The sequence below is a fragment of the Balaenoptera borealis genome (assembly GCF_965194805.1).
Source record: "Balaenoptera borealis genome assembly, chromosome: 13".
In the NCBI taxonomy this organism is placed as follows: Eukaryota; Metazoa; Chordata; class Mammalia; order Artiodactyla; family Balaenopteridae; genus Balaenoptera; species Balaenoptera borealis.
This window is the reverse complement of record NC_138870.1, coordinates 62,940,352-62,962,847: the sequence shown is the minus strand read 5'-3', so window position 1 is coordinate 62,962,847 and position 22,496 is coordinate 62,940,352. Positions and strand designations below refer to the sequence as shown.

Sequence of the window (22,496 nt, the reverse complement as noted above, 5' to 3'; positions counted from 1 at the left end):
AGAAGGACATGTGCTCACTCCCTCTTGCAAGAGCGCTGGATTCACAACTAACTGCTGAACAATCATCGACAGGAAGACACTGGAACTTACCAAAAAAAGATACCCCACATGCAAAGACAAAGGAGAAGCCACAGTGAGATGGTAGAAGGGGCGTAATCACAATAAAATCAAATCCCATAACTGCTGGGTGGGTGACTCACAAATTGGAGAACACTTATACCACAGAAGTACACCCACTGGAGTAAAGGTTCTAAGCCCCACGTCACGCTTCCCAACCTGGGGGTTTGGCAGTGGGAGGAGGAATTCCTAGAGAATCAGACTTTGAAGTCTAGTGGGATTTGATTGCAGGACTTTGACAGGACTGGGGGAAACAGAGACTCCACTTTTGGAGGGCACACACAAAGTAGTGTGCTCATCGGGACCCAGGGGAAGGAGCAGTGTCCCCGGGAGAGACTGAACCAGACCTACCTGCTAGTGTGGGAGGGTCTCCTGCAGAGGCGGGGGATGGCTGTGGCTCACCATGAGGACAAGGACACTGGCAGCAGAAGTTCTGGGAAGTACTCCTTGGCATGAGCCCTACCAGAGTCTGCCATTAGCTCCACCAAAGAGCCAGGCAGGCTCCAGTGTTTGGTCTCCTCAGGCCAAAAAACCAACAGGGAGGGAATCCAGCCCCACCCATCAGCAGACAAGCGGATTAAATTTTTACTGAGCTCTGACCACCAGAGCAACACCCAGCTCTACCCACCACCAATCCCTCCCCTCAGGAAGTTTGCACAAGCCTCTTAGATAGCCTCATCAACCAGAGGGCAGACAGCAGAAGCAAGAAGAACTACAATCCTGTAGCCTGTGGAACTAAAACCACATTCACAGAAAGATAGACAAGATGAAAAGGCAGAGGGCTATGTACCAGATGAAGGAACAAGATAAAAACCCCAGAAAAACAACTAAATGAAGTGGAGATAGGCAACCTTCCAGAAAAAGAATTCAGAATAATGATAGTGAAGATGATCCAGGACCTCAGGAAAAAAATGGAGGCAAAGATCGAGAAGATGCAAGAAATGTTTAACAAAGACCTAGAAGAATTAAAGAACAAACACCTAGAAGAATTAAAGAACAAACAAACAGAAATGAACAATACAATAACTGAAATGAAAAATACACTAGAAGCAATCAATAGGAGAATAACTGAGGCAGAAGAATGGATAAGTGACCTGGAAGACAGAATGGTGGAATTCACTGCTGTGGAACAGAATAAAGAAAAAAGAATGAAAAGAAATGAAGACAGCCTAAGAGACCTCTGGGACAACATTAAATGCAACAACATTCCCATTATAGGGGTCCCAGAAGGAGAAGAGAGAGAGAACGGACCAGAGAAAATATTTGAAGAGATTATGGTTGAAAACTTCCCTAATATGGGAAAGGAAATAGCCACCCAAGTCCAGGAAGCACAGAGAGTCCCAGGCAGGATAAACCCAAGGAGAAGCACGCTGAGACACACAGTAATCAAATTGACAAAATTAAAGAAAATGAAAAATTATTGAAAGCAACAAGGGGAAAATGACAAAAAACATACAAGGGAACTCCCATAAGGTTAACAGCTGATCAGCTGATTTCTCAGCAGAAACTCTACAAGCCAGAAGGGAGTGGCATGATATATTTAAAGTGATGAAAGGGAAAAACCTACAACCAAGATTACTCTACCCAGCAAGGATCTCATTCAGATTTGACAGAGAAATCAAAAACTTTACAGACAAGCAAAAGCTAAGAGAATTCAGCACCACCAAACCAGCTTTACAACAAATGATAAAGGAACTTCTCTAAGTGGGAAGCACAAGAGAAGAAAACGACCTACAAAAACAAACCCATAACAATTAAGAAAATGCTAATAGGAACATACATATTGATAATTACCTTAAACATGAATGGATTAAATGCTCCAACCAAAAGACACAGGATCACTGAATGGAAACAAAAACAAAACACATATATATGCTGTCTACAAGAGACCCACTTCGGACCTAGGGACACATACAGACTGAAGGTGAGGGGATAGAAAAAGATATTCCATGCAAATGGAAATCAAAAGAAAGCTGGAGTAGCAATTCTCATATCAGACAAAATAGACTTTAAAATAAAGACTATTACAAGAGACAAAGAGGGACACTATATAATGATCAAGGGATCAATCCAAGAAGAAGATATAACAATTGTAAATATTTATGCACCCAACATAGGAGCACCTCAATACATAAGGCAACTGCTAACAGCTATAAAATAGGGAATCGACAGTAACACAATAATAGTGGGGGACTTTAACACGTCACTTACACCAATGGACAGATCATCCAAACAGAAAATTAACAAGGAAACACAAGCTTTAATAGGCACAATAGACCAAATAGATTTAATTGATATTTACAGGACATTCCATCCCAAAACAGCAGATTACACTTTCTTCTCAAGTGCACACAGAACATTCTCCAGGATAGATCACATCTTGAGTCACAAATCAAACCTCAGTAAATTTAAGAAAATTGAAATCATAACAAGCATCTTTTCTGACTACGACACTATGAGATTAGAAATCAGTTACAGGGAAAAAAAAACTTTAAAAACAAAAACACATGGAGGCTAAACAATATGTTACTAAATAACAAAGAAATCACTGAAAAAATCAAAAATCAAAAAGAGGAAATCAAAAAATACCTAGAGACAAATTACAATGGAAACACGACGATCCAAAACCTATGGGATGTAAGAAAAGCAGTTCTAAGAGGGAAGTTTATAGCAATACAAGCCTACCTCAAGAAACAAGAAAAATCTCAAATAAACAATCTAACCTTACACCTAAAGGAACTAGAGAAAGAAAAACAAACAAAACCCAAAGTTAGTAGAAGGAAGGAAATCATAAAGATCAGAGCAGAAATAAATGAAATAGAAACAAAGAAAACAATAGCAAAGATCAATAAAACTAAAAGCTTGTTCTTTGAGAAGATAAACAAAATTGATAAGCCATTAGTAAGACTAATCAAGAAAAAGAGGGAGAGGACTCAAATCAATAAAATTAGAAATGAAAAAGGAGAAGTTACAACAGACACCGCAGAAATACAAAGCATCCTAAGAGACTACTACAAGCAACTCTATGCCAATAAAATGGAAAACTGGAAGAAATGGACAATTTCTTAGAAAGATATAACTTCCCAAGACTGAACGAGGAAGAAATAGAAAATATGAACAGACCAATCACAAGTAATGAAATTGAAACTCTGACCAAAAATCTTCCACAAACAAAAGTCCAGGACCAGATGGCTTCACGGGTGAATTCTATCAAACATTTAGAGAAGAGCTAACACCCATTTTTTCAAATTCTTCCAAAAAATTGCAGAGGAAGGAACACTCCCAAACACATTCTATGAGGCCACCATCACCCTGATAACAAAACCAGACAAAGGTACTACAAAAACAGAAAATTATAGACCAATATCACTGATGAATATAGATGCAAATATCCTGAACAAAACACTGCAAACAGAATCCAACAACACATTAAAAGGATCACACACCATGATCAAGTAGGGTTTATCCCAGGGATGCAAGGATTCTTCAATATACACAAATCAATCAATGTGATGCACTATATTAACAATCTGAAGAAGAAAAACCATATGATCACCTCAATAGATGAAGAAAAAGCTTTTGACAAAATTCAACACCCATTTATGAAAAAAAACTCTCCGGAAAGTGGGCATAGAGGGAACCTACCTCAACATAATAAAGGCCATATATGACAAACCCACAGCAAACATCATTCTCAATGGTGAAAAACTGAAAACATTTCTTCTAAGATCAGGAACAAGACAAGGATGTCCACTCTCACCACTATAATTCAACAGTTTTGGAAGTCCTAGCCACGGCAATCAGAGAAGAAAAAGAAATAAAAGGAATACAAATTGGAAAAGAAGAAGTAAAACTGTCACTGTTTGCAGATGACATAATACTCAACATAGAGAATCCTAAAGATGCCACCAGAAAACTACTAGAGCTAATCAATGAATTTGGTAACGTTGCAGGATACAAAATTAATGCACAGAAATCTTTTGCATTCCTATACACTAATGATGAAAAATCTGAAAGAGAAATTAGGGAAACACTCCCATTTACCACTGCCACAAAAAGAATAAAATACCTAGGAATAAACCTACCTAGGGAGACAAAAGACCTGTATGCAGAAAACTATAAGACACTGATGAAAGAAATTAAAGATAATGCAAACAGATGGAGAGATATACCATGTTCTTGGAAAAATGGTACAGATTAACTGGTTTGCAGGGCAGAAATTGAGACACAGATGTAGAGAACAAATGTATGGACACCAAGGGGGGAAAGTGGTGGTGGTGGGGGTGGTGGTGTGATGAATTGTGAGATTGGGCTTGACATATATACACTATACACTATATACACTATTAGTGTATATACATATATACACTAATATGTATAAAATGGATAACAAATAAGAACCTGCTGTATAAAAAAATAAATTAAATAAAATTCAAAAACAAAACAAAACAAAAAACCATCTGCCACCCAGTTTTATGATATGTTCTAATAATGACTCTGATAACCTAAAATCCCAATCACAAAACAAAAATCAATTACTGATCTTTCAATTGATAGTATAGAAGTAACGAAATACCTAAAAATTTGCACATAGGTATTTAGATATTTGGTGATTTTATTAGCATGCTTTTATCTCCAAATATTTTCAATTAAACATGATTCAAATGATTAAAACTCAGTCCCCAACAAATGTTGACTACTAAAAGCAATAAGTAGGAATTATACAGTGTCATAAGCCAAAATATTTTTAATAATGTCTTTTATTTATATAAAACAGCACGCACTTTAAGACATTTGCAGAAGCATTATACTATTTTCATTGATATGTCATCAATTTAGAGTTATATGATTTCTATTGTAACTTGCATAGTACTTAAATTCTATTTTGCTTTATTCATTAACAAATAATCATTGAATCCCCAGTTGTTCTCCTAGGCATAGTGTTTTCATACACCAAAGTCTTTGCTTTCATAGAATTTATATAAATAAATGTTATCTCTCATATGCTAGTTGGTGATAAGGGGTATAAAATAAATAGAAATGTGAAGAAAGGGAGTGGATGGTATAGGTGCCATGTATATTGGGTAGTCAGGGAAGGCCTGGTCCTGGGAGAAATCTGGGACAAGGGTGTTTATAGCTGAGAGGACAGAAATGCAGAATTGTGGTTGGTATGATTAAGGAATAGCAAGGAACCAGTGTGCTGGAGCCAAGTCAGCAAGAAGAAAAAAGGCGGGGGATAAGATGGTGTATAGAACACCTAGGGACATTTAGGCCATCGTAAGAACTTCATTGACAAATCAAACAAAAACTCAAAATTATGACTTTAACTGATCTATGAGTTGACAATTGTTTTCATAAGATATGAGTACACAGTATAGAGCAAAACATGTTAACATGCTTTTACAATACTCTTTGGATAAAATTAAAATTCATAGTAAATGCTTTATAAGTAGCATATATACATAAATAATTACTTCATAAATGTAATTGTTTTCAGTGGTTGTAAAAGTGTTGATATTTGTCATCTTTTGAAGTTGAGTCTTGGGCCTCTACACACCTGTAACTTTAGGTTGCCTACTCAGAGAGGGTGCTAAGCTGTTGTGTGGACAGTGCAGACAGAGCTGCCTACACGAGATGATTCAGCTCATGTCAAGCCCAATTCTTGCTACTCTCACACCCCATGATTCAAAACCATTTTTCCCACAAGCCCCGCCACAGGGCTGGAAATTACCACATTATTCATTCATCTGAGGTGAGGCACTGGAGGTTGCTGGTAATTATTTAAACACCCTTTGAGAAGAAAGCAAATTAATCATTACCTATTAAAAAATCCCCTCAAATCCTATGAGCTGAGCAGTCACCTAGTAAGACACTGTGGGGATGGGGCAGAAGTGAGGTTTCATGAGAGTGTGAATGTCAAAATTTGTGAATATGGCATTTCCACAGGGGGGATCAAAATGAGGGCACTGGAAGTAAAGAGGAAAGTGGTTAACTTATTCTCAGAGTAAACTCTGCTCACTCTGCTATGGTCTAGGGGAAAACATTGAGATTCTGGAAGCAGAAGAACTGGGTAGGTTGTTTCACTTTCTGTGAGGCTGAAGAATCAAACAGAAAATGTATATGAAAGCACTTTCCTAAGTGATAATCAGAAGCCTGTTGCAGTGCTTAGATTCACTTGAAACAAAAGAACAACAGAAGTTTGAATATAATGATATAGAGTAAAAAATATTTCAGGCAAATATTAACCAAAGGAAACTAGATTAACAATTTTAATAACAGACTAATGAATTTAAGATGATTTTTTAAATGTATAAGAAACAAATAGATATGTTCTTGTAAAAGAACAATGGGTCTAGAACACAAGAGCTGGAATGGATATATAACTACATACATTATTTTCAAACCCACTCACAGAAATCAACTTTGTTTTAAACCTCAAAGGAACCTTCATAAATTCGAAGACAACATCTTAAAAAATCGTCTTCTTTGTTCATAATACAATAAAATGAAATTGATAATGAGAATAGCTTAAAATGCAATACATCTGTAAACTTAAAAGTATACTACTAAATATTCTTGCCTGAAAGAGGATATCATAAGATAATTTAGAAGATACATGGAATTGCATAACAGTGAAAGCACAATATACCAACACTTGTGTGACACAGCAACATTCTGCTTAGAGAAAGATTTTTAGCTTTGAGTTCATTTATCATAGAGCAAGAAAGAATAAAAAGAAAAAATTGAGATAAGCATTCACTTCAAGAAGTTAGTAAACCAATGACAGAATGATAGAGAAAAAAATCCAGACATAGAAGAAGGTAACGAGGAGAGCATTGAAACAGAAAGCAAACAAAAGTTTAACTAAGCAAAACCTCGTTCGTGAAAAGATTAATAAATAGACAATCATCAGGTAACTGGTCAAGAAAAACAGAAGCAATTTAGATATAAAATCCAGAATGAAAAATAAATGTCTAATTACAGACACAATAGTAATTGCAAGATAGCAAAGGAAAATTATATGATAAATTTTGAGTATTGAACAGAAATGTTTAAGTTTGGGGAAAAGATGTAAAATGCCAAAAGGTACGAGACAAAATAGAAAACTTGGGTAGACCACTATCTACTAAAAAATTCACATGATGATTAGAGCCTATGCCACCTTCTCAATAAGAAGTCGCAGGTCAATGGCCTTTAGTGATGAGTTCTTCCAAAAGTTCAAGGAACAGGTTATCCTCATATTATATATTTTATTACAGAATATGGGGATAGAAGTTTTCAACTGAAGTTAGTGTAACCTTGATTCCAAACTGGAAAATGAAAGAACAAGAAAAGAAAAGAATAATAGACTTAAGTTATGATCATGCAAAAGTCAAAAAAGTATTCAAAATATTTCATAATGGTCAATTAGAGTTTGGTCCAAGAATGCAAGGGCTATTCCACATCAGAAAATTTATCAACTTATCACATTAGTTGAAGGAAAACAGTGATCTCAATAGTCAGAAAAAAAATTGATAAAATTAATGCTTTGAGTAATAATGAAACATTGCTTACATTGTGTGGCATATATGAAGCTTCACAAAAAAATTAAGGAATCTTGACTACTGAAATAATATGGTATAAAGACAGATAATATGCTTATTTTCTAAAAACCCTTTATCTCAAGTGTTGTGGACTGTTTAATGACTCAGAATGGCAAAATTGTGAGCCTTATATGAGCTCCATTTTTACAAACAGAATATAAAGGATATTGTTCTACATGGCAGTTCAGATGAGGTAATTGGGCATCAAATATTCCTCTTGAAAAGTTTATTTAGGCACAATGGGTATCTATACATAGGTAAAAAGACCTGACTTTTGGACATTTTTATTTAAACCATCAAACTGCCACAACCCAGTTCCATACAGGCACAGTATTCACCTGTGTTTCTCTCTCTTTCTCTCTCTCTCCCTCCCTCCCTCCCTCTCTCTCTCTGTCTTTCTCTCTCTCATGTTTGGCCATAGGGGTAAGGCTATCAGTAAAACAGTACAATGTTTACTTAAAATAATGAAAAACAAGTCACTTTACTTTTCAATATTTTTCAGTGTGTAACTATTGTAAGTGGATAGCTGTTTTCCACAAATAGAATAAAGCTAATATTATTTGCTTGAACTTTCCAGAAGAAAGGGTAATAAGAGAAAATTCAGAATATTTTTGCTAGGCTTTGTTGTTTTTCCATTTGATCCGGGTTTATTTCATCCTGACTTGACAACCTGATGGATTCTTTCAAAGGCTACCAGCCCAGAAGAAAATATCTCTTAAAATATTGTGAAATTGTGTTTCTCAGAAATACCTTTTCTTTTTTAACCTTTTTAAAAAGGTTAACCTTTTTAAAAGGTTCATCATCAATCTAAGGAATATAATCCATATATGGTGGCAAGAATTGCTTGCTTGCTTATTTATTTATTTATTTATTTATTTATTTTGGTGTTGGTTTCATTATCCCTCATGTTTCCTGTAAACTATGGCATGGCATTTCTTTTTCACCAAAAGGACATTCCAAAAACATGCATTTTCTAATTGGATCATCAATATATTAATTCTTCCAAATAGATTTTGAAAGTATACTCTGAGGTACACAATCAGGGTAATGGTTTTCATGATAGTCCTTCAAGATAATCTGTTTATTTTATCCTTGTTTTCTAATTAAAACATTCTTCCTGTGAATTTGGGGCTTTTGAGTTGAAAGGTGAAAAAATCGATTACTATGTTTATTTTTACTGCTAATTTTTAAAGAATGCATCTCTCAAACCCCTATCCATGTTCCATAATGCAGCGCTTTTGCCTACAGATGCTACAGCATAGTAGTAAAACTGTCACTCTTTGCAGATGACATGATACTATACATAGAAAATCCTAAAGATGTCACCAAAAACTACTAAAGCTCATCAGTGAAATTCGTAAGGTTGCAGGATACAAAATTAATGCACAGAAATCTCTTGCATTCCTATACCCTAATGATGAAAAATCTGAAAGAGAAATTAAGGAAACAATCCCATTTACCATTGCAACAAAAAGAATAAAATACCTAGGAAAAAACCTATGTAAGGAGGTGAAAGACTTGCATTCAGAAAACTATAAAACACTGATGAAAGAAATAAAAGATGACATAAACAGATGGAGAAATATACCATGTTCTTGGACTGGAAGAATCAATATTGTGAAAATGACTATACTACCCAAAGCAGTCTACAGATTCAATGCAATCCCAATTGAACTACCAATGGCATTCTTCACAGAATTAGAACAAAATATTTTACAATTCGTATGGAAACACAAAAGACCCTAAATATTCAAAGCAATCTTGAGAAATAAAAATGGAGCTGGAGGAATCAGGCTCCCTGACTTCTGACTATGCTACAAAGCTACAGTAATCAAGACAGTATGGTACTGGCACAAAAACAGAAATATAGATCAATGGAACAGGATAGAAAGCCCAGAGATAAACCCACGCACATATGGTGACCTAATTTATGACAAAGGAGGCAAGGACATACAATGGAGAAAAGATAAGTGGTGCTGGGAAAACTGGACAGCTACATGTAAACGAATGAAATTAAAACAGTACTTAATACCATAACAAAAATAAATTCCAAATGGGTTAAAGACCTAAATGTAAGACTGGACACTATAAAACTCTTAGAGGAAAACATAGGAAAAACACTCTTTGACATAAACCACAGCAAGATCTTTTTTGACCCACCCTCTAGAGAAATGGAAATAAAAACAAAAATAAACAAGTGGGACTTAATGAAACTTAAAAGCTTTTGCACAGCAAAAGAAACCATAAACAAGACGAAAAGACAACCCTCAGAATGGGAGAAAATATTTGCAACTGAAACAACAGACAAAGCATTAATCTCCAAAATATGCAAACAGCACATGGAGCTCAATATCAAAAAAACAAAAAATCCAATTAAAAAATGGGTGGAAGACCTAAATAGACATTTCACCAAAGAAGACTTGCAGATGGCCAAGAGGCACATGAAAAGATGCTCAAAATCACTAATTATTAGAGAAATGCAAATCAAAACTACAATGAGTTATCACCTCACACCTGTCAGAATGGCCATCATCAAAAAATCTACAAACAATAAATGCTGGAGAGGGTGTGGAGGAAAGGGAACCCTCCTGCACTGTTGGTGAGAATGTAAATTGATACAACCACTATGGAGAACAGTATGGAGGTTCCTTAAAAAACTAGAAATAGAACTACCATATGACCCAGCAATCCCACTACTGGGCATATACCCTAAGAAAACCATAATTCAAAAAGAGACATGTACCAAAATGTTCATTGCAGCACTGTTTACAATACCCAGGGCATGGAAGCAACCTAAATGTCCATCGACAGATGAATGGATAAAGAAGATGTGGCACATATATACAATGGAATATTACTCATCCATAAAAAGAAATGAAATTGAGTTATTTGTAGTGAGGTGGATGGGCCTAGAGTCTGTCATACAGAGTGAAAGAAGTCAGAAAGAGAAAAACAAATACTGTATACGTATGGTAACACATATATACGGAATCTAAAAAAAAAAAAAAAATGATACTGATGAACCTAGTGGCAGGACAGGAATAATGACGTAGACATAGAGAATGGACTTGAGGACATGGAGTGGGAGGGCAAAGCTGGGGTGAAGTGAGAGTAGCATCGACATGTATACACTACCAAATGTAAAATAATTAGCTAGTAGGAAGCAGCAGCATAGCACAGGTAGATCAGCTGGGTGCTTTGTAAAGACATAAAGAGTGGGATAGGGAGGGTGGGAGGGAGGCGCAAGAGGGAGGGGCTTAAAAAAAACCCCAAAAAACAAAAAACTATAGATGTAGACAAGTATGTTTAATATGTACTACATACATCAGTTTCATAAATAAAAACCCAACCAATTTGTTGTTCATTAACTTAGAAATTGCCATCTCTGGGCACACAAACTTAATTTTCTACGTTCTCAGAAAGAAAAAAAAATGATGAGAAAATGAGTAACATTCCAGAGGGATATTCAACTTTTTCTTTTTTTTAGGAGGACAAGCTATTTTTTCACACTAGAAGCATCTATAAGCATAGAAACATTGATAGGTTGCTCATAACCTTGACATCATTTTAAGAAAAATAGTTCAATACTTGAGAGCTGCAACATAATTAGGTCAATGATACAAATTTAAAACTTTATCCTTTAGAAATATCATATAATTCAGATTTTCTCATCTTCAGACGAGTCTTTTCCATCTTTTTAACACTCAGGCCTAGTCAGGACCAATAATTCAGATTATTATTAGAAATAATTGGGAGTTATATGCCTTTGGGAAATTGTTATTTATTTAGACAAGTTAGTTAGATGACCAATGTGTCTCCTCCAGTTAGTTGTGAACTACCTAGGAGGAAGAGATACTTCACGAGCTGTTTTAATTAGCAACAACAATAAAGGCTATTACAGTCCTAGGATGAATCCTAGATACAGACTTTGGGGCACACATATAGGTACATTCAAATGGGTTTGACTCTGAATCTGGTAAGCAATAAGAGAAGAGAATCTGGGAATAGGGGAAAAACAGCCCTGTAGATGAGAAAGCCTGGTGAGTGATATGAGCAGAGGTTAAGCAAAGTGATCCTTCTCTGCAGCTTTACTGGAAGCTCTGTCATCTCTAATGCTGGGTTTTCCAATGTTTCCTTTATGGGAGTGCTTTTATTTCAGGATATTGCCACTGAGTAATGGAAAACCCTAACTACTGTGCAGTAAACTAGCTGGTGTGGATTTGATAACAATGCCAGTCACTGATGTGCAAATTGTTAATGAAGGTGAGAATTCAGAGGCTGAAAATTGCTGATAGACACATAAGTAAAAGCTTGTGTAGTAGTTTACCTTTACACTGTAACAAATTTTCACAAATGCAGTGATTTAAAATGACACAAACTTATATTACAGTTCTGGAGATCAGAAGTCTAAAGTGGGTCTTTTGGGGCTACAATCAAGGTGTTGGCAGGGCTGTGTTCCTTCTAAGGTGTCTAGAAGAAAATTTGTTTCTTTGCCTTTTATAGCTTCTAGAGGCCACTTGTATTCCTTGGCTCAAAGCCCCTTCCTGCATCCTCAAAGCAAGCAGTGTAGCATCACTAAATATCTCTGACTCTGACACTCTTCTTCTTTACTTCTAAGGACCTTTGCAATTACATTGGGATAATCTAGAATAATCTCTCTACTTTAAAATCAGCTGATTAGTAAATGTGATTCCATTTACAACTTTAATTCCCTTTGCCATGTATTATAACATAACATATTCATAGGTTCCTGGAATTATCACATATGTATCTATGGGGGGACATTATTCTGCTACAGCTTGAAAAACAATGGTGGAATGAGATCAATCATTGTATCTTCCCTTTGGGGAAGGAAAGCATTTGCAAAATTAAAGAGTCATTTTGGGAAATATCATAAAGACTGCATGGAAACAATGATATAGTCAGGAGACCGATAGAGACAAATTTGAGGGCGCAAATTGGGACTGAATGAGGATTATGTTTTAAAGTCAGGAACAAAGGTAAAAGTGTGTGCACAGTGTTAGGTAAATTTGGTAAATAAAGGTAAAAATGATAGAATTTGGTAAATAAATTTAGTAGAATAACATTGAAAACAAATTGAAATTTAATTAACTCTTCAAATTAGAGTTTGAGAGTTGACAGTTCAAATTTGAACTCTTCAAATTAGAGTTTTGAGTATGAAAATTTTGCTTCCTATTTACTTTGTAGTTACCTTATTTTAGATGCTGTCTATGGTTCATTTTATGATGATAGGGTCTTTATTAGAGATTCTTACCTAGATCATACTGTGCATCTAACCAGCATCTTAATCTGGGACCTGAAAATTCAGCATTGAAATTTTCTTAGGGAAAGTCTGGATAACCAGTGCCTTTAAAAAACAAAAATAAAAAAACAAACAAAAAAACAACTATTACATTATTCTTAAGGCTTTCCCTTGGCCTGCCCTCCATAATTCTTGAAAGCAGTTGACAGCAGCTGTAGTTCTTTCAAGTGAGCTTCAGGTAGAGGGAAAAGCCCTAGCTTCCATTTTAAAGCTGGATCTCTGAGAATGATTAACGTTTCAAGTGAATATCACAACTCATTAAAAAATCGCTGGCTGGAAAATAGGATCTGGAAATAGCAACCACAGTAAAAGTAGGTATGCTCTAGAGAGTGTACATCATTAAATTATTCAACATCTTAATTACATTTCCTTTCTCTATCCAAGAGCCTACTAGGAAATATCTTGTGACTGTTGTCACTGCTTCTTAATGATCAAAACTGTCAAAATAGATATTTTTCTGTGCTATATTTTCTGGGCTTTTTTGCGTGTGTGATAATGAGAGACAAGGATGTAACATCAGCTAAAATGTGAACTATCCAAAAGCACTAGGTTCTTATGCACAAATATTCGGCACTGAAATAAAAAACTGAGACACCCCAAAGTGTTTATTGTGATAATGTTTTTAAAGTTCCTGGAACAGCATATGCTCTAGTTTCTTTGATATTCTTAAGCAAGGAAATAGTATGCAAGTCAAGTCTTTGTGTTTTTACTTGCATAACAATTCATTCTTTCTCTTCATCATTGCTTTGAGGGCATGGAATGTTCAACATGAAGCTCCCCAGCTCTTTGACCTCACTACCAATGAGTTTCCTTTCCACTCCACCACCCGATTCGTTCGTTCTGAGGGGGAATCTTGCTGCCACCTGTAACTATTTCATCTCCAGTCAGAATTAAAGCGGATCCCACTCTGATCTCAAAACTTCTCCCATTCTAGCTGCTTTGATCCATGACTTCATTGGTCTCTCAAGGCCACTGATCACCTGTACTTCTTCCCTGACTTCAAATATCTCCAATTTCATTAGAGTCTACTATCCATATTTCAACACACTCTTGATAACACACTCAATTCCTTGGCCTCTTTGGCTGTTTTGTCACATGCATCAAACAAACCCCCAACTGCAAATAAGTTCAAACACTTGCTTTCTCAGTAAATGCACTTCACCAATCACATACTGTTGAGACTAGTGTTGCAGCAAAAATAGAAATGAGGTTTTTCCTCTCCTGATAACCAGGAAAATAAAGGGAACAGTGAACAGGCTAGAGAAGAAACATAAACTGACCTGAGTTAATCAGTCCTAGTTTTATTTTAACTGGTACAAATCTGTTGTGTCTGTAGTTAGATTTGTCCTTCACAAAACTAAACTGTCACCCCTAATCCTGTGTAATTTAAGTAATTTACATCCTGTACCTGGTATTTACTCTTTACTCTCCCTATAAATTCTTGTAGCAAATCACCCCTGTAGCTGTTTACATTTCAGAGGGGAGGTCGTAGACCGATAACCCAGAGGCTAAGGGACCCTATTACCGGGTTGCCTGACTCCAGCGATGACTGTTTTGAAATAATGCAAGAAGAAGAATTCAAGACCTTCACCATTTTGATCCTTAGCAGTCACTTCGGACTGCAAACTCCCCATTAAGAATCCCTGTAATTCCCCAGACAGGTGGGGCACAGTTCTTGAGGCTCTAGCCTACTGTGTCTTCCCTTTGCCTGGCAAAGAAAATAAAAAGCCTCTCTATTTCTTATCTTCCAATTCTCTGTCTCTGTATTTTTATTCGGCATTGGTGCACAGGGAGCCAGATTTGGCAACACTAGCCACATTGTACCACAACACAGCAAAGTGATCACCAAATTAAAATAGGTCTGAATGCAATTCAACCATTCTACTATCGAACATATGCAAATCACTGAGAAATTTATATTTATATCATCCTGAAATTTCTGAACTCCAGGAATATATTTCCACTAGGGTTCCAATATCCTTAATTGGATGCCTCAAAGGCACCTGTAAGTCAACATCTATGAACTCACTATTGTCCCCCTAAATTGGATCTCTTCCACTGCTTCCAACATAAATTTCCATTGCCCTCTCCATTCCTCCAATGTAGAGGTCAGCACCATGAATAGATTTTATGTCCTAAATATTTCTCAAATTGGTCTTCTCTCCATCTCCACTGCCATTGCCCTAGTCAACACATTATTGTCTCCTTCCTACTGCAACTGTCCCCAAAACCAGTGTTGCACCATTAAATTTCTTCTTCACACTGAAGCCACATGCTCTATGGTATGTAAATTTAGACATGTGATCTCTTGTTTTAAAACCTTCAAAGGTTCCAACATATTTGGCAGGGCCCATAAACAAGGCCTTCAAGACCTGACCTTACCTTCACAGCTTCATTTTTCTCCATTTTTCCCTTTGCTATCAGAACTCTAGCCTTACTTAACATTTTTTTGATTATTTGTTTGTTTGAAGTATAGTTGACTTTAATATATTAATATCAGTAGTATAACATAATGATTTGATATTTTTACAGATTACCCACCATTCAAAGTTATTATAGATTATCATACTAAGTGAGTAAGCGAGACAGAGAAAGACAAATATCTTATGATATCGCTTATATGTGGAATCTAAAAAAAAGATACAAATGAACTTATACAACAGAAATAGACCCACAGATATAGAAAACAAACTTATGGTTACCAAAGGTAAAAAGTGGGGGGAGGGATAAATTAGGAATTTGGGATTAACATATGCACACTACTATATATAAAATAAATAACCAACAAGGACCTACTGTATAGCACAGGGAACTATACTCAATATTTTATAATAACCTGTAAGGTAAAAGAATCTGAAAAATAACATATATATCTATATAAATATATATATAACTAAATCACGTTGCTGTATACCTAAAACTAACACAACATTGTAAATCAACTATATTTCAATAATATAAATATATTAAATACATAAAATAAATAAAGTGCAAGGATATAGTATACAAAAAAACCCAAAGTTATTATAATATTGTTGACTATATTCCCTGTGCTGTACCTTACATATCTGTGACTTATTTATTTTATAACTGGTTTGTACCTTTTAATCCTCTTCACCTATTTTTCTCATCACCCACATGCCCCTCCCCTCTGGCAACCACTAATTTCTTATCTCTATTTGTGAGTTTGTTTCTTTTTTTTTTTTAACATCTTTATTGGAGTATAATTGCTTTACAATGCTGTGTTAATTTCTGCTTTATAACAAAGTGAATCAGTTATACATATACATATGTCCCCATATCTCTTCCCTCTTGAGTCTCCCTCCCTCCCACCCTCCCTATCCCACCCCTCTAGGTGGTCACAAAGCACCGAGCTGATCTCCCCGTGCTATACAGCTGCTTCCCACTAGCTATCTATTTTACGTTTGGTAGTGTAAATATGTCCTTGCCACTCTCTCACTTTGTCCCAGCTTACCCTTCCCCCTCCCCATATCCTCAAGTCCATGCTCTAGTAGGTATGCATCTTTATTCCTGTCTTGCCCCTAGGTTCTTCATGACCAATTTTTTTTTTTAATTCCATATATATGTGTTAGCATATGGTATTTGTTTTTCTCTTTCTGACTTACCTCACTCTGCATGACAGTCTCTAGGTCCATCCACCTCACTACAAATAACTCAGGTTCGTTCCTTTTTATGGCTGAGTAATATTCCATTGTATATAGGTGCCACATCTTCTTTATCCATTCATCTGTTGATGGACACTTAGGTTGCTTCCATGTCCTGGCTATTGTAAATAGAGCTGCAATGAACATTTTGGTACATGGCTCTTTTTGAATTATGGTTTTCTCAGGGTATATGCCCAGTAGTGGGATTGCTGGGTCGTATGGTAGTTCTATTTTTAGTTTTTTGAGGAACCTCCATACTGTTCTCCATAGTGGCTGTATCAATTTACATTCCCACCAACAGTGCAAGAGGGTTCCTTTTTCTCCACACCCTCTCCAGCATTTATTGTTTGTAGATTTTTTGATGATGGCCATTCTGACTGGTGTGAGATGATATCTCATTGTAGTTTTGATTTGCATTTCTCTAATGATTAATGATGTTGAACATTCTTTCATGTGTCTGTTGGCAATCTGTATATCTTCTTTGGAGAAATGTCTATTTAGGTCTTCTGCCCATTTTTGGTTTGGGTTGTTTGTTTTCTTAATATTGAGCTGCATGAGCTGCTTGTAAATTTTGGAGATTAATCCTTTGTCAGTTGGTTCATTTGCAAATATTTTCTCCCCTCTGAGGGTTGTCTTTTCGTCTTGTTTATGGTTTCCTTTGCTGTGCAAAAGGTTTTAAGTTTCATTAGGTCCCATTTGTTTATTTTTTTTTAATTCCCATTTCTCTAGGGGGTGGGTCAAAAAAGATCTTGCTGTGATTTATGTCATAGCGTGTTCTGCCTATCTTTTCCTCTAAGAGTTTGATGGTATCTGGCCTTGCATTTAGGTCTCTAATCCATTTTGAGTTTATTTTTGTGTATGGTGTTAGGGAGTGTTCTAATTTCATTCTTTTACATGTAGCTGTCCAGTTTTCCCAATACCGCTTATTGAAGAGGCTATGTTTTCTCTACTGTATATTCTTGCCTCCTTTAACAAAGATAAGGTGACCATATGTGTGTGAGTTTATCTCTGGGCTTTCTATCCTGTTCCATTGATATTTCTGTTTCTGTGCCAGTACCATGCTGTCTTGATTACTGTAGCTTTGTAGTATAGTCTGAAGTCCAGGAGCCTGATTCCTACAGCTCTGTTTTTCTTTCTCTAGATTGCTTTGGCTATTTGGGGTCTTTTGTGTTTCCACACAAATTGTGAAATTTTTTGTTCTAGTTCTGTGAAAAATGCCATTGGTAGTTTGATAGGGATTGCATTGAATCTGTAGATTGCTTTGTGTAGTAGAGTCATTTTCACAATGTTGATTCTTCCAATCCAAGAACATGGTATATCTCTCCATCTATTTGTATCATCTTTAATTTCTTTCATCAGTGTCTTATAATTTTCTGCATACAGGTCTTTTGTCTCCTTGGGTAGGTTTATTCCTAGATATTTTATTCTTTTTGTTGCAATGGTAAATGGGAGTGTTTTCTTAATTTCACTTTCAGATTTTTCATCATTAGCGTATAGGACTGCAAGAGATTTCTGTGCATTAATTTTGTATCCTGCTACTTTACCAAATTCATTGCTTAGTTCTAGTAGTTTTCTGGTAGCATCTTTAGGATTCTCTATGTATAGTACCATGTCATCTGCAAACAGTGACAGCCTTAATTCTTCTTTTCCAATTTGGATTCCTTTTATTTCTTTTTCTTTTCTGATTGTTGTAGCTAAAACTTCCAAAACTATGTTGAATAATAGTGGTGAGAGTGGGCACCTTGTCTTGTTCCTGATCTTTTTTTTTTTTTTTAATAAATTTATTTATTTATTTTTGGCTGTGTTGGGTCTTCGTTTCTGTGTGAGGGCTTTCTCTAGTTGTGGCAAGCGGGGGCCACTCTTCATCGCGGTGCACAGGCCTCTCACTCTCTCAGCCTCTCTTGTTGAGGAGCACAGGCTCCAGATGCGCAGGCTCAGTAGTTGTGGCTCATGGGCCCAGTTGCTCCGCGGCATGTGGGATCTTCCCAGACCAGGGCTCGAACCCATGTCCCCTGCATTGGCAGGCAGATTCTCAACCACTGTGCCACCGGGGAAGCCCGTTAAACGTTTCTTATATTTTCTCCATTCTATTTCCAAGATTTTGGATCATCTTTACTATCATTATTCTGAATTCTTTTTCAGGTAGACTGCCTATTTCCTCTTCATTTGTTAGGTCTGGTGGGTTTTTGCCTTGCTCCTTCATCGGCTTTGTGTTTCTTTGTCTTCTCATTTTGCTTAACTTATTGTGTTTGGGGTCTCCTTTTCACAGGCTGCAGGTTCGTAGTTCCCGTTGTTTTTGGTGTCCCCAGTGGCTAAGGTTGCTTCAGTGGGTTGTGTAGGCTTCCTGATGGAGGGGACTAGTGCCTGTGTTCTGGTGGATGAGGCTGGATCTTGTCTCTCTGGTGGGCAGGTCCACGTCTGGTGGTGTGTTTTGGGGTGTCTGTGGCCTTATTATGATTCTAGGCAGCCTCTGTGCTAATGGGTGTGGCTGTGTTCCTGTCTTGCTAGTTGTTTGGCATAGGGTGTCCTGCACTGTAGCTTGCTGGTTGTTGAGTGGAGCTGGGTCTTGGCGTTGAGATGGAGATCTCTGGGAGATTTTCGCCGCTTGATATTATGTGGAGCTGCGAGGTCTCTTGTGGACCAGTGTCCTGAACATGGCTCTCCACCTCAGTGGCACAGCCCTGATGCCTGGCTGGAGCACCAAGAGCCTGTCTTCCACACGGCTCAGAATGAAAGGGGGGAAAAAGGGAAAGAAACAAAGAAGAAGATAAAATAAAATAAAATAAAGTGAAATAAAATAAAATAAAGTTATTAAAATAAAAATAAAAATAATTGTTAAGAAAAAAATTTTTTAAGTAATAAAAAAAAAAAAAACAGGCAGACAGAACCCTAGGACAAATGGTAAAGGCAAAGCTATACAGACAAAATCACACACAGAAGCATACACATACACACTCACAAAAAGAGAAAAAGGGGAAAAAATATATATATTGTTGCTCCCAAGTCCACCTCCTCAATTTGGGATGATTCGTTGTCTATTCGGGTATTCCACAGATGCAGGCTACATCAAGTTGATTGTGGAGATTTAATCTGCTGCTCCCGAGGCTGCTGGGAGAGATTTCCCTTTTTCTTCCTTGTTCGCACAGCTCCAGGGTTTCAGCTTTGGATTATGGCCCCACCTCTGCGTGTAGGTCGCCTGAGGGCATCTGTTCTTCGCTCAGACAGGACAGGGTTAAAGGAGCAGCTGCTTGGGGGGCTCTAGCTCACTCAGGCCGGGGGGAGGGAGCGGTACGGAGGAGGCGGGGCGAGCCTGCGGCGGCAGAGGCCGGCGTGACGTTGCAGCAGCCTGAGGCGCGCCATGCGTGCGTTCTCCCGGGGAAGTTGTCCCGGGTTCACGGGAGCCCGGCAGTGGCGGGTTGCACAGGCTCACAGGAGGGGCGGTGTGGAGAGTGACCTGTGCTTGCTCACAGGCTTCTTGGTGGCGGCGTCAGCAGCCTTAGCGTCTCATGCCCGTCTCTGGGGTCCACGCTGAAAGCTGCGGCTCGCGCCCATCTCTGGAGCTCCTTTAAGCGGTTCTCTTAATCCTCTCTCCTCGCGCACCAGGAAACAATGGTCTCTTGCCTCTTTGGCAGTTCCAGACTTTTTCCCGGACTCCCTCCCGGCCAGCTGCGGTGCACTAGCCCCTTCAGGCTGTGTTCACGCAGCCAACCCCAGTCCTCTCCCTGCGATCCGACCTCTGAAGCCCGAGCCTCAGCTCCCAGCCCCCGCCCGCCCCGGCCGGTGAGCAGACAAGCCTCTCGGGCTGGTGAGTGCTGGTTGGCACCGACCCTCTGTGCGGGAATCTCTCCACTTTGCCCTCCGCACCCCGTGGCTGCGCTCTCCTCCGTGGCTCCGAAGCTTCGCCCCTCCGCCACCCGCAGTCTCTGCCCACGAAGGGGCTTCCTAGTGTGTGGAAACCTTTCCTCCTTCACAGCTCCCTCCCACTGGTGCCGGTCCCGCACCCAGGTATGTGGGGAGTTTCTTGCCTTTGGGGAGGTCTGAGGTCTTCTGCCAGCGTTCAGTAGGTGTTCTGTAGGAGCTTTTCCACATGTAGATGTAGTTCTGATGTATTTGTGGGGAGGAAGGTGACCTCCGCGTCTTACTCTTCCGCCATCTTGAAACTCCTCTCCTCCTGTTTCTATTATTTTATTCTTTGTTTTGTTTTTTAGATTTCACATATAAGTGAAAAAATATAGTATTTGTCTTTCTCTGTCTAACTTATTTCACTAGATGTAATATCCTCCAGGTCCATTCATGTTCTTGCAAATGGAGAGATTTCATTCTTTTTTATGGTTGAGTAATACCTATTTACCACGTCTTCTTAATCCATTAATCTGTCACTGAACACTTAGATTGCTTCCGTATCTTGGCTGTTGTAAATAATGCCGCAATGAACACTGGGGTGCATATATCATTTCAAATTAGTGTTTTCATTTTCTTTGGATAAATACCCGAGTGGAATTGCAGGATCATATGGTAGCTCTTTTTTAGGTTTTTGAGGAACCTCTATACTGTTTCCCATAGTGGCATCAATTTACATTCCCACCAACAGTGTTCTAGAGTTCCCTTTTCTCCACACCCTCCCCAACACTTATTTCCTGCCTCTGATGACCGCCATTCTGACAGATGTGAGGCGATATCTCATTGTGGTTTGGACTTGCATTTCCTCGATGATTAGTGATGTTGAGCATCGTGTCATGTGCCTGTTGGCCATCTGTATATCTTCTTTGGAAAAATGTCTATTCAAGTCCACTGCCCATTTTTTATCACAGTGTTTGTTTTTTTGATATTGAGTTGTACGAGTTCTTTATTGGCTATTAACCTCTTATCAGACGTATCATGTGCAAATAAGGAAACTATCACCAAAACACAAAGGCTGCCTATACTGAATGGGAGAAGATATTTACCTTTGAAGAGGTTATACTGTTCCACTGTTTGAATGCTTCCTGCCGATTTCATCTTCCCCACCACTTAATTTCTTTTTTCTTCATATTTTAATTCAGTTATTACTTGCTCAGGGAAATTTCTCTGGCATATACAAGCAAGTAAATGCCCAATTTAGAAGTTTAATAGTATCACCAGCTTTTTGACATAGCTCTTATCACAGGTTTAATTTTACAGCCTTGTATGCTGCTTAGATTGATTTCTCATTGAATACAAGGTGAACTCTCTAAAGATACAAAATACAATGGAGTTGCATGAAACTCCTCTAATACTAGTAGATTAGCCTATTAATGCCATCCTTGGTCTCATCCTGAAATATATGCAAGTACCAGCCTAAATTTTGAGACTGTGGCTGGTAAGAAGTAAAGAGATTCTTTTGGCCATTGCTACACGACCAAAAGTCAAATCTGCCTTGTGGTTTGTCCAACAGAGATTTTAGCTATATTCTTTAACCACTGCAATATACTACTTTAAACAACCCAAACAAACAAAACTCCTTTTCCATTTTCTTTCTCGTTGATTAACCAATCATTCTAATAATTGGACCTTTTCCAATCAACTTCAATGTTATCATGACTAGATTGAAATTTTATTGTGAGATTACTTGAATGCCAGCTGCTTATCTGCTTGCCTTGACTGCTACCAAATGCATAGCTCTTAGCTCCTTGTTGATTATTTGCTCCATTTCTACTTGGATAGATTACCTGAATTTTGTATACTGATTGAAAATTTAGGTTAGAATCACAACAACCCCCACTGTGTTATTTATTTGTTCACATACTATCTGTTGCTTTCTCACATGAAATTTCCTGGTTTTGAACTTAT

At 37.6% G+C, this 22,496-nt stretch overlaps 1 long non-coding RNA gene across 1 annotated transcript in view; it reads left to right on the top strand.

Moving 5' to 3' along the window:
* The first annotated feature begins 20,177 nt into the window (after positions 1-20,177).
* LOC309609807 overlaps positions 20,178-22,496 on the top strand; it is a 76,088-nt gene continuing 73,769 nt past the window's right edge. Inside the window, exon 1 of the long non-coding RNA XR_014233592.1 lies at positions 20,178-20,693. This is a non-coding gene — a long non-coding RNA (uncharacterized lncRNA). The remainder of the gene's footprint in view (positions 20,694-22,496) is intronic.